We start from the raw sequence: 14,503 nt of genomic DNA on the forward strand, positions 1-14,503 counted from the left end.
ACACATATACATTACAATACATACATAACATGCATAATACAAAAATACGATCGAATATTCAACATAATCCTTTAGAGAGGCATGTGAAATAGTAGGTAATTACCAGAATATAAGGGAACTGCGATTAGACAGTCCCTAACAGCACGTGTCCCAATATGGGTGCTCCGGATCAGCCCATACACCGCACAGATCGTCACTGCTGGATCCTGGATAACAACACTCTCTTCACAGGCGCCTCAGTAGGAAAACCAACGCATTTCAACTCTTTGCTAGAGTCTTTTTCAAGGTTGAAGTGAATAATGATCCTTTCTCACAGTTCTCATATTTAAATACCCATCCACCAATTAGACTCCGCGCTTCACAGCAGGAGCAAATCGCATAATCAGTCCTCTCCCTATGACGTTACGCTAAGTCCCAGTGTCTATTTCCGTGTGTAGTGGTTGCCCTGACAACATCACGTCTTCTCCGGCTGCCGCCGTGTTCTTACTACATGTCTGTGTTCCAGCTTCTCGTTTGCCCTAGCAACCCGACTGCTCTCTGCCTTGGCGTCACATAATTTCGCTGTTAGTGTGTTAAAGTCCTGACTCTCGGTGCTCGTTTCACAAATCCCCATCCATCCTTATAAAAGTCTTTACTGTAATGATGTCTCTGTTCTTAAATTATACATATTTGAGCATATATCTAGAAAGATGAAAAATTAAAACTTAACGTCACTTCCGGTGACGTTCTAATGGGGATGAATGTCTCTAAAATAATCAAACAATAAAAATAATATTCTTATTAATATTTAAATGATGAGACCATTCAAATAGATATGCTTAAATGATAAAACAAGTAATATCAACTAATGAATAATAACAATCTATATAAAAATGGCTAATATATCTAAAAACCACATAAAATATAAAGTTGCAGGATCCTATAAAAACCATTTAACTTCAAAATCAGAATTCAGGCCACCAGGCTTGAGTGTTCCTAAATCAAAAATGGCCTTCATTTCTGCCTTCGCTAAACGATTGGCTTTATCATTCTGCCTCCAGTGCCCTTTTATATGTCTGATGCCACAAAATATCTTGATCGCCCCTGCATTCCCATGATGATGTGTTTAAAAATGTTCTGACAGTGAGTGAGTTGTCAGTCCATTTTTGATATTACGTAGGTGTTCGCCAATGCGAACTTTAAGGGGTCTAGATGTGCGTCCTATGTACCACAATCCACAACTGCAGTTTACGGCGTACACAACATTGGAACTGTTACAGGTAATAAAATCACTGATTTTCCATTTGTTTCCATTAATTTAAACTTCTGCGATTTTACTTGCCCCTGATTTTACACCCCTGCACCCTATGCATAACCCGCATCTAAAAAAAAACTTAGATTTGATGGTATACATGGGTTTTCTGGGCGGTTGTGAACTTTTTACCAATGACGTTTTAAGATTGGGGGCTTTCCTAAATATACACTTTAGTTTGGTGGGCAAAAGATTTCCAATAACAGGGTCTTTTTTTAATATCCCCCAATGTTTCTTGAGAGATTGTTCTATATTTTTGTATTGACTGCTGAATGATGTGATGAATGCCCACTCGAATTTCTTAGTTTCCTTATCGGACGTTTGAGAATGTAATAGGTTTTTTCTTTCTACAGTTGCCACCTTATTCATAGCGTCCTGTACTTTCTCATTTTGATATCCTGAGGCCAGGAATGAAATTTCATTCCTTCCGCTTGAATTTCATTTCTTCCGTTTGAATTTCAAACATTTCTGATGTGGTGCAATTTCGCTTTAGACGTCTGAACTGTCCCTCTGGTATGGATGCCAGCCAATTGGGGTGGTGACAGCTGGTGGTTCCTATATACGCCCCAGAGTCAGTAGGTTTTTTAAAGTTCATCGTTTGAATAGTGTTGTTTTCAATATACAATGTAACGTCTAAAAAATTTATCTTGTCCTTACTGGACTCGAAGGTAACATAAATATTAAGAGTATTATTGTTTAAATAGTTCTTAAAATCCATTAAAGATTCCTCTCCTCCTCTCCAAATGAAAAATACGTTGTCTATGTATCTCCGCCATGACACCAGGCTCGCTCCGAATGGGCAGTGGTTCCAGATAAAATCCTCTTCCCACTGGCCCATAAAGATGTTGGCATAATGTTTTTCACCTCCAAAACATTGGCACCGCCATGGGCACCAGGTTCGCTTCGAGTTATGCCAACATCTTTATGGGCCAGTGGGAAGAGGATTTCATCTGGAACCACTGCCTATTCAGAGCGAGCCTGGTGTCATGGCGGAGATACATAGACAACGTATTTTTCATTTGGAGAGGAGGAGGGGAATCTTTAATGGATTTTAAGAACTATTTAAACAATAATACTCTTAATATATATGTTACCTTCGAGTCCAGTATGGACAAGATAAATTTTTTAGACGTTACATTGTATATTGAAAACAACACTATTCAAACGATGAACTTTAAAAAACCTACTGACTCTGGGGCGTATATAGGAACCACCAGCTGTCACCATCCCAATTGGCTGGCATCCATACCAGAGGGACAGTTCAGACATCTAAAGCGAAATTGCACCACATCAGAAATGTTTGAAATTCAAGCGTAAAAAATGAAAGGAAAATTCCTGGCCTCAGGATATCAAAATGAGAAAGTACAGGACGCTAGGAATAAGGTGGCAACTGTAGAAAGAAAAAACCTATTACATTCTCAAACGTCCGATAAGGAAACTAAGAAATTCGAGTGGGCATTCATCACATCATTCAGCAGTCAATACAAAAATATAGAACAATCTCTCAAGAAACATTGGGGGATATTAAAAAAAGACCCTGTTATTGGAAATCTTTTGCCCACCAAACTGAAGTGTATATTTAGGAAAGCCCCCAATCTTAAAACGTCATTGGTAAAAAGTTCACAACCGCCCAGAAAACCCATGTATACCATCAAATATAAGGTTTTTTTTTAGATGCGGGTTATGCATAGGGTGCAGGGGTGTAAAATCAGGGACAAGTAAAATTGCAGAAGTTTAAATTAATGGAAACAAATGGAAAATCAGTGATTTTATTACCTGTAACAGTTCCAATGTTGTGTACGCCGTAAACTGCAGTTGTGGATTGTGGTACATAGGACGCGCATCTAGACCCCTTAAAGTTCGCATTGGCGAACACCTACATAATATCAAAAATGGACTAACAACTCACTCACTGTCAGAGCATTTTTAAACACACCATCATGGGAATGCAGGGGCGATCAAGATGTTTTGTGGCATCAGACATATAAAAGGGCACTGGAGGCGGAATGATAAAGCCAATCAATTAGCGAAGGCAGAAATGAAGGCCATTTTTTATTTAGGAACACTCAAGCCTGGTGGCCTGAATTCTGATTTTGAAGTTAAATGGTTTTTATAGGATCCTGCAACTTTATATTTTATGTGGTTTTAGATATATTAGCCATTTTTATATAGATTGTTATTATTCATTAGTTGATATTACTTGTTTTATCATTTAAGCATATCTATTTGAATGGTCTCATCATTTAAATATTAATAAGAATATTATTTTTATTGTTTGATTATTTTAGAACGTCACCGGAAGTGACGTTACGTTTTCATTTTTCATCTTTCTAGATATATGCTCAAATATGTATAATTTAAGGACAGAGACATCATTACAGTAAAGACTTTTATGAGGATGGATGGGGATTTGTGAAACGAGCACCAAGAGTCAGGACTTTAAAACACTAACAGCGATGCCGGAAGTGACATGACGCCAAGGCAGAGAGCAGTCGGGTTGCTAGGGCAACCGAGAAGCCGGAACACAGACTACACGTAAGCAGCCGGAGAAGACGTGATGTTGTCAGGGCAACCACTACACACGGAAATAGACACTGGGACTTAGCGTAACATCATAGGGAGAGGACTGATTATGCGATTTGCTCCTGCTGTGAAGCGCGGAGTCTAATTGGTGGATGGGTATTTAAATATGGGAACTGTGAGAAAGGATCATTATTCACTTCAACCTTGAAAAAGACTCTAGCAAAGAGTTGAAACGCGTCGGTTTTCCTACTGAGGCGCCTGTGAAGAGAGTGTTGTTATCCAGGATCCAGCAGTGACGATCTGTGCGGTGTATGGGCTGATCCGGAGCACCCATATTGGGACACATGTGCTGTTAGGGACTGTCTAATCGCAGTTCCCTTATATTCTGGTAATTACCTACTATTTCACATGCCTCTCTAAAGGATTATGTTGAATATTCGATCCTATTTTTGTATTATGCATGTTATGTATGTAATGTAATGTATATGTGTTGTTTTAATTAAAACGGTATTTCACTTTACATTATTTCTCCTTCACTCTACATGACATCTCTCTTTGGAAAATATGATGTAATGATATGAAACAAGGCAGGAATCACTGATAGTGCTAGTTAAGTGGAACTCTCCATATTTGTTTTTTATGTGCACTTGTGGTGGGGGTAAAAGGAACCTCATAGGAGAGACACTATTTCAGCTGCTGTCTATTGCGCACCCAGTAATCTCTATAATCTATAGCCATTACTATTGAGAAGCCCTATTGATGTGAATGAGAGATCCAAGACTCATGGAGCCAGGCTGCCATCTTCAGGAGAAGATCGGCCATAACATCTAGCCCAGCTGACCATATTTGAGACTTCCTGTTTTTGTCCATCAACCAATCCATAATCCCCTTGTTATCTGAATACACACCCATTGATCAATCAGTTATGAATTATTGTATAATTATGTACTATATATGTAAGCCTGAAATGCCCTGAAGGCACAGGTCTCATTGATGAAGTCTGTCTTTGGTCACATTTCTCTGCGCAGAAAATATAGGCGTGGCCTCTTATTTGATAATACATTTTATATGCTGAATATCATCGCAACGGAGACTCCCCAATTATTCTAAGATAATTAGGCATTAACATTTGGGGGCTCGTCCGCCTAACTTCGACCCGCTCCTACTGAAGACCACCTTTCCCAGGCGCAACAGACAAAGGGGACATCAGCCGGCTGCTCTCAGAGGTAACTATACCTTTTTTGTATACAAAACCTGTACCCTTCCTCAGCTGCCTCTGGTCAAAGTATTCTGTAGCTGCTGGTACGCTAGTTACACTGAACTTGGAATAATTGGTGATTTCTTGCGATCCATATTCATGCATAATTAAATAATTAAGTAACACAGCACGGTACTGTTTTAAATTATGATTTTTTTTCTCTGTTTGTCAAGGCACTGATAGCACTGCTAGTATGCATATATCATTGAGATAAAAGGAAAAGTTCATTGCCTCATCCTAACTGATGTTTTACTGTGTTATTTGAAAAGTCTAAAGTACATAGATAAGATATTGTAGGATTTTTGTGCCGGCTTGAATAGAAACATTTTGTTTTAGTTACGGAATACTATTCCCTATGGAGGAATAAGGAAATAAAGAAGTGAGTCACTTGTTATAAGTTATACGTTTGGCTACCCAAATTTGTGAAAGACGCTGATACACTGTCTATTTGAGACTCTTTGTGGCCACAAAGAGCAGTCCAGGCAACAAATTGGGAGAAATAAGATACAGTGTTGTTGAAAAATGGAAAGTGACTCGTCAAAGAGTAATGACGGTACCGCAGTGAATTGCATGTTTAGTATTTATGGGCAACCGTGTGTTCAGTTTGTTTCTAGGTAGAATGACATCACACAGGATGAGACTATACCATTTCCTAAAATGGGTAGTTTTGACCCCGCAGTACTTCAATGCCTTGAGAAAAGGTTAAAGTCAGTTATTAAACCTAATGATCGCATTAAGCATTTACAAGTTTCAGATTTATGGAAAAACGAAATGTGTAACTGGACTGCAGATAATGTTAAGATTAACCCCTGTATTGACACATGTACTGACACACCAAACCTGCGTAGCAATCCTCCACCATACAACAATGTCACAGCATCACCAGCATCTCTATATCCAGTAAAAGAATTACAGTCACTACAAAATGCACCTAATGACATATCAAACATAGAGGATGATGCAGCATTCCTTCAGTTTGCTGTTTCACACAATACACATCCTCAGGCTGCACAGCCATCTAACTTTCCTCCGCCAGCACCTCACGCTGCACAGCCTTCTGACATTCCTCCATCAGCACAGGACACACAGGGCTGTGCCCCCCCCCCCCTGCGCTAACTATCAGCACGCAGCAAACACATAGTTCACCTACTACATACGGCTCTGACCACACAAGCCCACAACAAGAACAACATGGAGACGTTGACACATTACAAGACAATCTTCAACACCTTGTATCTATAATATCTAGTGACTCTTCTGCTGTTAATATTAATGCTTGCACTGACACCGTATCTCAAAGCATTAACCCTTCACCGTATAACACAGCAACAATAAGCACCATCACCACTATATCCGCTGCATGCACTACAAACTACATTGCTACCACAGGCACCAAATAACATCTCAAATCTTGAGGATGATGCACTCTTCTGCCAACACATAATAAACCACAACATGGTCCCCTATACAATAGCACGGCCAGCCTCGATGACACCTAGCTCTCTGACATCTCGCTCTGTCTTTCACAAAATAGCAGCTATCACCCAACAGACACACACTCCTACTTCTAGATCAGATAGCCTTACCACAGAGCAAATAGTTTCTCCAGTAGGCAATGAACCAGAATTGCAATATGGAATAAAAGAACTTATATCAATGATATCTGCTGCTTCACAAACGTCCTCTGTTTCTTCTCTTTATTTTTCTCCACTTCCTAAACCTACACTTACTTTCACTACTCCTCTTGAAACATCACCTGTATATAGCAGATATAATAATGCCATAGGTATTTCCAACATACCCCTAGATGAACAACAGATCATATTACTTATAGATATCTTCCCTTTAGCCATTGACTGGAAGCTATTTAACTCTTTGAACATATACTTCAAAACCTTATTTCATAAATATATCTGCCATAACTTTATATGCAAGTTAAATGTTTTGTTTTTTGGCGCAGCGTTTAAACTACAGTACAAATTTTTAACTCTTCGTAAGATTATTTTTTCTATGTGTATGTATGTGTATGCATGTGTATATATGGTATATGTGAATGTATTTATGGGAAAAACATTTATGTTTCTTGTTACTATGAATTTTAAGAATTATATTTACATTACTATTTATTTCTACAGTGTTTAAGCGCATATAGGAGGTCATTCCGAGTTGTTCGCTCGCAAAGCGATTTTAGCAGAGTTGCTCACGCTAAGCCGCCGCCTACTGGGAGTGAATCTTAGCATCTTAAAAATGCGAACGATGTATTCGCAATATTGCGATTACACACCTCGTAGCAGTTTCTGAGTAGCTTCAGACTTACTCGGCATCTGCGACCAGTTCAGTGCTTGTCGTTCCTGGTTTGACGTCACAAACACACCCAGCGTTCGCCCAGACACTCCTCCGTTTATCCGGCCACTCCTGCGTTTTTTCCGGAAACGGTAGCGTTTTTTCCCACACGCCAATAAAACGGCCTGTTTCCGCCCAGTAACACCCATTTCCTGTCAATCACATTACGATCGCCAGAACGATGAGAAAGCCGTGAGTAAAATTACTAAGTGCATAGCAAATTTACTTGGCGCAGTCGCAGTGCGAACATTGCGCATGCGCATTAAGCGGAAAATCGCTGCGATGCGAAGATTTTTACCGAGCGAACAACTCGGAATGAGGGCCATAGTTTGGACGATGATGAAATATTTATATATTTTTTCCACCTACACATTCAACCCTGGTTGTATTTTTTATTACTAAATACATGTGGTGAATTTTGTAAACTTATTCCTTTCTTTTGGCTACCGCCCGCTTAATTGAGTCGCCTGTTATTCCAGACATCCCCTTCTAAATAACGCCAAGGACATACCACACAGAAGTAACGTATCTACCAACATAATTTAATTTTTTCTCTACCCCATTTTCCTCATATTGCTGCTTTTTCTCTAAATATTATATTTTCAAACTTTTATGGTCATAACCCTTAATTTAATTTACCTGTAGTGGCCCTAGGGTTATTGTTATAATCTATTTCTGTTGGATCAGCTTGCCATGTTTTTTACATTCCCAGATCATTTTAGATTTCTGCGTTTCTTTGTGTTCAGCTTCAGCTGCAATATAATGAGGAGTTTTGTCTGTGTGTGTAGCTGAACAGGGGCATTAAGTCTCCTCATCAGAGGGCCTAGTCTCCCTGGCTGCTCTGATTGGGTATTATCTCCTATATCTGTGTTTCCCTACTCTCATTCCATGCTGGTCATAGTTCCTAGTTGCTGTAGGAGCCCTCATCACTCTGTTCCAATCTCAGGCTTTAGAATTCTCACCTGCCTCTCAGCATCCATCGACAGTGTCAGCTCTAGTGTCCAGCTTTTGCTCCGTACCAGCCTTCTATAAACTTACCTTGCTGTATTATGTATCTTTATTTTTTCTTTAGTGTTAGTTAAGTACTATTTGCTACACATAGTACTATTCCACCCAGCAAGGAGGTTATCTCAGTTAAGCTCTCCTCAGTACTAACCTCTCCCCGAAAATCCTTCATCCCCTCAGTACTTTAGTTTTAGTTATTATGTAATTGTTTGCCTTCCCTTCTCCCCGCTGATCTTCACTGCCCATATAGTTCTCTTAGGGTTCAGTTCCTGCCGGCTTTGATTCAGGTCACCTTGGGGTTGAGCTCACACTACCGCCAGTGGCGTAACTCCTGGTGGGCATCCCAGTACCGGTAGACATATAGAGTCTTATGGGAAAAGTGTCTCTTATAGGCAAGAAGACCTGCTGAGTGTGTTCTATGAGTCTCACTCCCAGGTGTACAGGGGTCACTGCTTGAAGACCAAAAACACTGAATTCCAAAGCAAGATCTCCATTCCGATGTAACAGTTATTTGACCATATAACAACACAAGAGTTTTATTATTGTAATGTGGAAGTCAACAAAGTGGTACAAGCATTATAAAACAACACAGGTTTTGTTTTGTGACAAGGTTGTCCCAAAGGGGGGAGAGTAGAACATATTTGGTATAGGCAAAGATATCGTTACTATCAATAGCGGTATGGCGCATATTTCAGTAAGTTTTATATTAGAAAAGATATATAAGTGAAAAAAGGAAAAGTATGTAGTATAATAGATGGAGCAATATGAATGTTGCGTAAAAGTTTGAAGACTAGAAGGGTCCGTTTTCAGAAGGACTAAAGATAGAGACTATTGTAGTAAGCAAGATAATGAGATACCACCTAGTCATCCCACACATGACAATGATATTGAAATGTCAAAGGAAACTACAGTCACAAAGCACAATAAAGACATTGATTCCATGTTACTTGACAATGAACCACTATGAGAAATATAGAAATTATCCTGTTCCTGAGGAAAAAGAAAAATGTACAATAGTGAAATGTTAAACCTATGAAAAAAAATACCTCAGACAATTGTACCAGTCTTGTTAATAACAGGAAATATCCTTGTGGAAGGGAAAATGGATGTGTACCAGATGATAATGGCATCTGTAGAGATTAAAGGAAAGAACACTGCACTGAAATCACTATTACAATACCTGGCCTGACTGAGAAGGTCCATAGGCTTGCTCACATTGGTAAGGGGAGTATGGTGGCAACAGTTCAGCTTTCTTTTCCTATGAATGTAATGGGACGCAGTCATGCCTTCCCTGTCTAAAGAGAATACCCCGCTCTACACAAGGACCTTTCCCAGGCAATACAGAATAACTATATCCACCTTATAAGAAATATGTCTTAGTATATTGTAAAGAGTTTAGCGGGCAGCCAAAAGCACTGGTTGGCCACATTTTTATAGACAAATATGTATATTTAATCATAGGAGTCTAATCCACAAGCACACTGCCCTATAGGTCTTTGGCCTCAGAGAGTCCCACCATGGTAATAATTTTGTTGTCAACAGTCACAGAGAACACAGTGGAGTTGGCGTAGTCTTGCATACACACCAGTTGATGTCTATTGCTCCACTAACCCTGTTCCCAAGAACCTGTTTCCATATTAGATTTTCATTGGCATATGCTCAGATTCTAGAGTAAACCCAAAAGAAGATCATGCTGAATTAAATAACAGCACCACAAATTATATCCATGCCTGAAAGAAAAAAAAGATACACCAGAGTGCAGTCTCCTCACAGGCAAACAGCAGTGCTGGGAGCAGCTGGCATGATATGAAGCCTGGTGAGTTTATGAATGGTCCGTAATTCTCTTTTCAGGTAGATCACTAGGGAAGGACCAGGTCAAGGACTACCTCCACCTAGAAAAGTTGCTGAGAGAAACCCACCTGGAGAAGCTAAAAGCACCAACGAGGGGGGGCTGATCTCACCCTAGATTTGGAGGAACTGTTCAAAGGACAGTAAATAGTTTAATGCCTTGTTTGGTAAGGATGGTAAAATGGAAGAATGTATATACACATAGCACGAAGGAACCTCAACCTATAGCTAGGTTGAAGAAGAAATAAACATGTTCTGTTGCTACCTCTTTCATTTCTCTTATCTGTCCAAGTTTTCTGGAGGGTTGAGACTTTTCGCATCAATACTCAATGGACTCGTGCCAGCGATTGCATCCAGAGAACAGGTCTTCCTTTTCCTATCCCATATCTCACATTACACTCATTTGGGGAAAATTAATTTGAATATGATGAATATTTGATTTACTATATGTTGTGTTTAGAGATTAAACAACAGACAGGAATGATGGCGAAAAATCAAATATACATCTGTATTGCCTCAGAAATTGTGCTTTTAAACTTATAGTTAAATATCTGTAACTAGTACTTTAATTCCCATAATGGTCAGTCATTCTTACAGTGAGGTTTTCTGTCAACCTTTGTCCTAGCTTATGACTAAGAGCATACGTGTCTAAATAGAGACCCTTGTATTTAGATAACCAGAACTTAATGACATTTTATGAGGGTTTGATAAATAAATATCTGATGGACCATTTGCCTTGAAAAGAGCAACATGACATGATGAACAGGAATGACCTCTTTGCTGACAAGGCCTATTGAGAAGCCCTATTGATGTGAATGAGTGATCCAAGACTCATGGAGCCAGGCTGCCATCTTCAGGAGAGGATTGGCCATTATATCTAGCCCAGCTGACCATATTTGAGACTTCCTTTTATTGTCCATTAACCAATCCATAATCCCCTTGTTATCTGAATACACACTACATTGATTAATCAGTTATGAATTATTGTATAATTATGTACTATATATGTAAGCCTGAAATGCCCTGAAGGCACAGGTCTCATTGATGAAGTCTGTCTTGGTTCACATTAGAAAATATAGGCGTGGCCTCTTATTTGATAATAAATTCTATATGCTGAATATCATTGCAACGGAGACTCCCCAATTCTTTTAAGATAATTAGGCATTAACAGCAGTGTTGTGCCTGGTTAAATTCTCTGATAAAAGACTATCTGTGAATACCAGGGGGTGTAAGGGGCCAGATGGACAATTATCATCTACAGCCATACCACACTGGATATGCCCAATCTCACCTGATCTTGCAGACTAAACAGTGTGGGGTTTGGTAGGTACTTGGATGGGAGACCACCTGGGAACACCAGGTACTGTCCGTATAACACAAACAAGTACGTGGTACTGGCAGAAAGGATAAGAAAGTCAGTAGCCTGGGGGCTACAGACATTCCATCTAGGCCAGAGGTCACCCTTTTGGATATCAGGTTTGGAGATCCTGAGAACAAATGCCAGTCTTCAGGGCTGTGGGGTACATTGTCCGGAAGATGATGATTCCGGGGACTATGGGCCGCAGAAGAGAGTTGCCTGCTAATAAACCTGTTAGCACCTCGGGCCATATACTGGATCCTGATTCAGGCACAGGACATTCCTAAAGGAAAACCTGTCCAGATCCGCAAGGACAAGGAAATGGCAGTAGTGTACCTCAACCTTCAGAGAGGAACACGCAGCTAAACAGCAAGGAAGGAGGTAAGTCATATACTAAAGTGTGTAGAACTCCATCTTCCTGCCTTGTCCACAGTGTTTGTTCCGGGAGTCCTAAACTGAAGAGCAGATTTCTCAGTCGACACGCCATTCACGTAAGCGAATGGGCTTTACACCCTAAAGTCATTTCAGACTCAGGTAGGCAAGTGGGGTTGGCCAGAGATAGATCTCATGGAGTCCCATCTCAACAACAAAGAACCCATAATCGGGTAAGGAACAAAGGATCAGGGAGTGATCTTTGTGGACGTCTTTTTAATGGGAATTTCATTTCACTTATGTATTTTCTCAAATCATCCTGCTACCCAGGATAGTGAGGAAAATACAAAAAGGAGGCCGGGATTGTAATAGCTTCGGCTGAGTCCAGAAGGCGTTGGTTCACAGATCCGCAGAAAATGTTGAATCCCATTTCTGTTTCCTCTATGTCCAGATCTACTAATGCAGGGCCCTTGTTATCACAGATATCTGTATCGACTGTCTTGACGTCATGGCTCTTGAAGTCTATGGTGGTCATTCCGAGTTGTTCGCTCGTTGCCGTTTTCCACAACGCAGCGATCAGGTGGAAAATGCGCATGGTATGCAGTGCGCATGCGTTAAGTTATTTAACAAAAAACTTAGTAGATTTGCTGGTGTCTGTGCGGCGCTTTTCAGTCGCACTGCTGATTGGGGAGTGATTGACAGGAAAGGGGCGTTTCTGGGAGGTAACTGAGCGTTTTCCGGGAGTGTGCTAAAAAACGCAGGCGTGCCAGGGAAAAATGCAGGAGTGGCTGGAGAAACGGGGGAGTGGCAGGGCGTGTTTGTGACGTCAAACCAGGAACTAAACGGACTGAGGTGATCGCAATCTAGGAGTAGGTCTGGAGCTACTCAGAAACTGCAGGAAATTATTTAGTAGCAGTTCTGCTATCCTTTCGTCCGCTATTCTGCTAAGCTAAGATACACTCCCAGGGGGCAGCGGCCTAGCGTTTGCAATGCTGCTAAAAGCAGCTAGCGAGCGAACAACTCGGAATGAGGGTCTATATCCTGAAGTCCAGAGGATTTTCACAGATGCTTAGAGCAAGGAACACTTCCTTGGCTCATATTTATCACCAAATATAGCAAGTCTGTATTCATTGGTGCAACGGAAGAGGTATGGACCCGAAATCTTTCAGAGTTTCCAGGGTTTTAGCATTCCTTCAGGCAGGAATGGATAAAGGTTTAAGGGTGGCTTTCTTGAGAAGGCAAGTGTCAGCATTGACTGTATGGTTCCGAAAGAAAAATTGCAGGATGTGCGCACTTTTTTCCCGGGAATGCTGCGCATTCAACCTCCCTTTGTTCCTCTTACAGTGCATTGGGACTTAAGTCTAGTCCTCAAGGCTCTTCAAGTTGCTCTGTTGAACCACTAAATAAAGTGAATTTTAAGTGGTTGACAGCTAAAGTTCTCTTCCTGCTGACTATGGTATCAGCTAGAAGAGTGTCAGATCTAGGAGTACTGTCATGGTAATCTCCTTGTCTGATGTTTATCCAGATAAAATAGTTCTCAGAACTAGGTCTGGGTATCTTCCTAAGGTGGGGTCTAGATTCCACCTTAATGAAGAAATTGTAGAACCGGTTTCTCAGGAATCGGGATTTTCTTTGGGAGTAGCGTCGCTGGATGTAGTCCGGCCATTAAGGATCTACGTGGATCGTACCAGTGCCATCAGAAATACAGATTCTCTCTTCATCCTCTACGGTTTTCACAAGAGGGGATGGCCTGCTACTAAACAGATGCTAGCAAGATGGCTTCGAATGACGATTTCAGAAGCATATTCTCAAGCTGACCTCCCTGTTCCGGCTAATGTCTCTGCTCACTTTACACGTAAGGTAGGTACTTCACGGGCAGCACAACATGGTGCTTCAGCAGAACAGATATGTAAGGCAGCCACATGGTCTTCCAATAACGCAATCAATAGACATTATGCCTTGGATACTTTTGCCTCTCATGATGCTGAATTCGGGCGTAAGGTTCTCCTACCTAATCAGGAGCGTCCCCACCACTAAAAATTGCTTTGGGAAGTCCCATTGTTATCCTGTGGATAACCTGTGGACCCTGCTGGAGAAATATACGTTATGGTAAGAACTTACGGTATTTCTCCTATACCCACAGGTTTCCACAGGGATCCCACCCTGACGCACCTGATTTGAGAATCTGGTGCATGTGTGTTCTTCTCGCCTGAATAGGGTTCTACATAATGCTCCTGCCTAAATGCTTTGGAATACAACTGATTTGCCTGAGCCAGTGGGCGGGGATATATGGATGAGCCCGTTGCATCCTGGGAGGCCTGAAAGCTTGTGATCGTTTGGTGCCAATCCGCTGTCGCTCCATCATATCCCATTGTTATCCTGTGGAAACCTGTGGACATAGGAGAAATACCGTTATCAACAGTAAGTTCTTACCATAACGTATATATCTAGGATTGCAGATTTCCTCCAACATTTCAGACCTGTACACATTAAATTTCTCTTATCA

At 40.8% G+C, this 14,503-nt stretch overlaps 1 pseudogene; it reads left to right on the top strand.

Annotated features, from left to right (window-relative positions):
* The first annotated feature begins 11,521 nt into the window (after nt 1-11,521).
* On the top strand, nt 11,522-11,640 carry LOC134971539 (5S ribosomal RNA; annotated as a pseudogene).
* Nucleotides 11,641-14,503: the final 2,863 nt, after the last annotated feature.

This window comes from Pseudophryne corroboree, chromosome 11 (assembly GCF_028390025.1).
Source record: "Pseudophryne corroboree isolate aPseCor3 chromosome 11, aPseCor3.hap2, whole genome shotgun sequence".
Lineage (NCBI taxonomy): Eukaryota > Metazoa > Chordata > Amphibia > Anura > Myobatrachidae > Pseudophryne > Pseudophryne corroboree.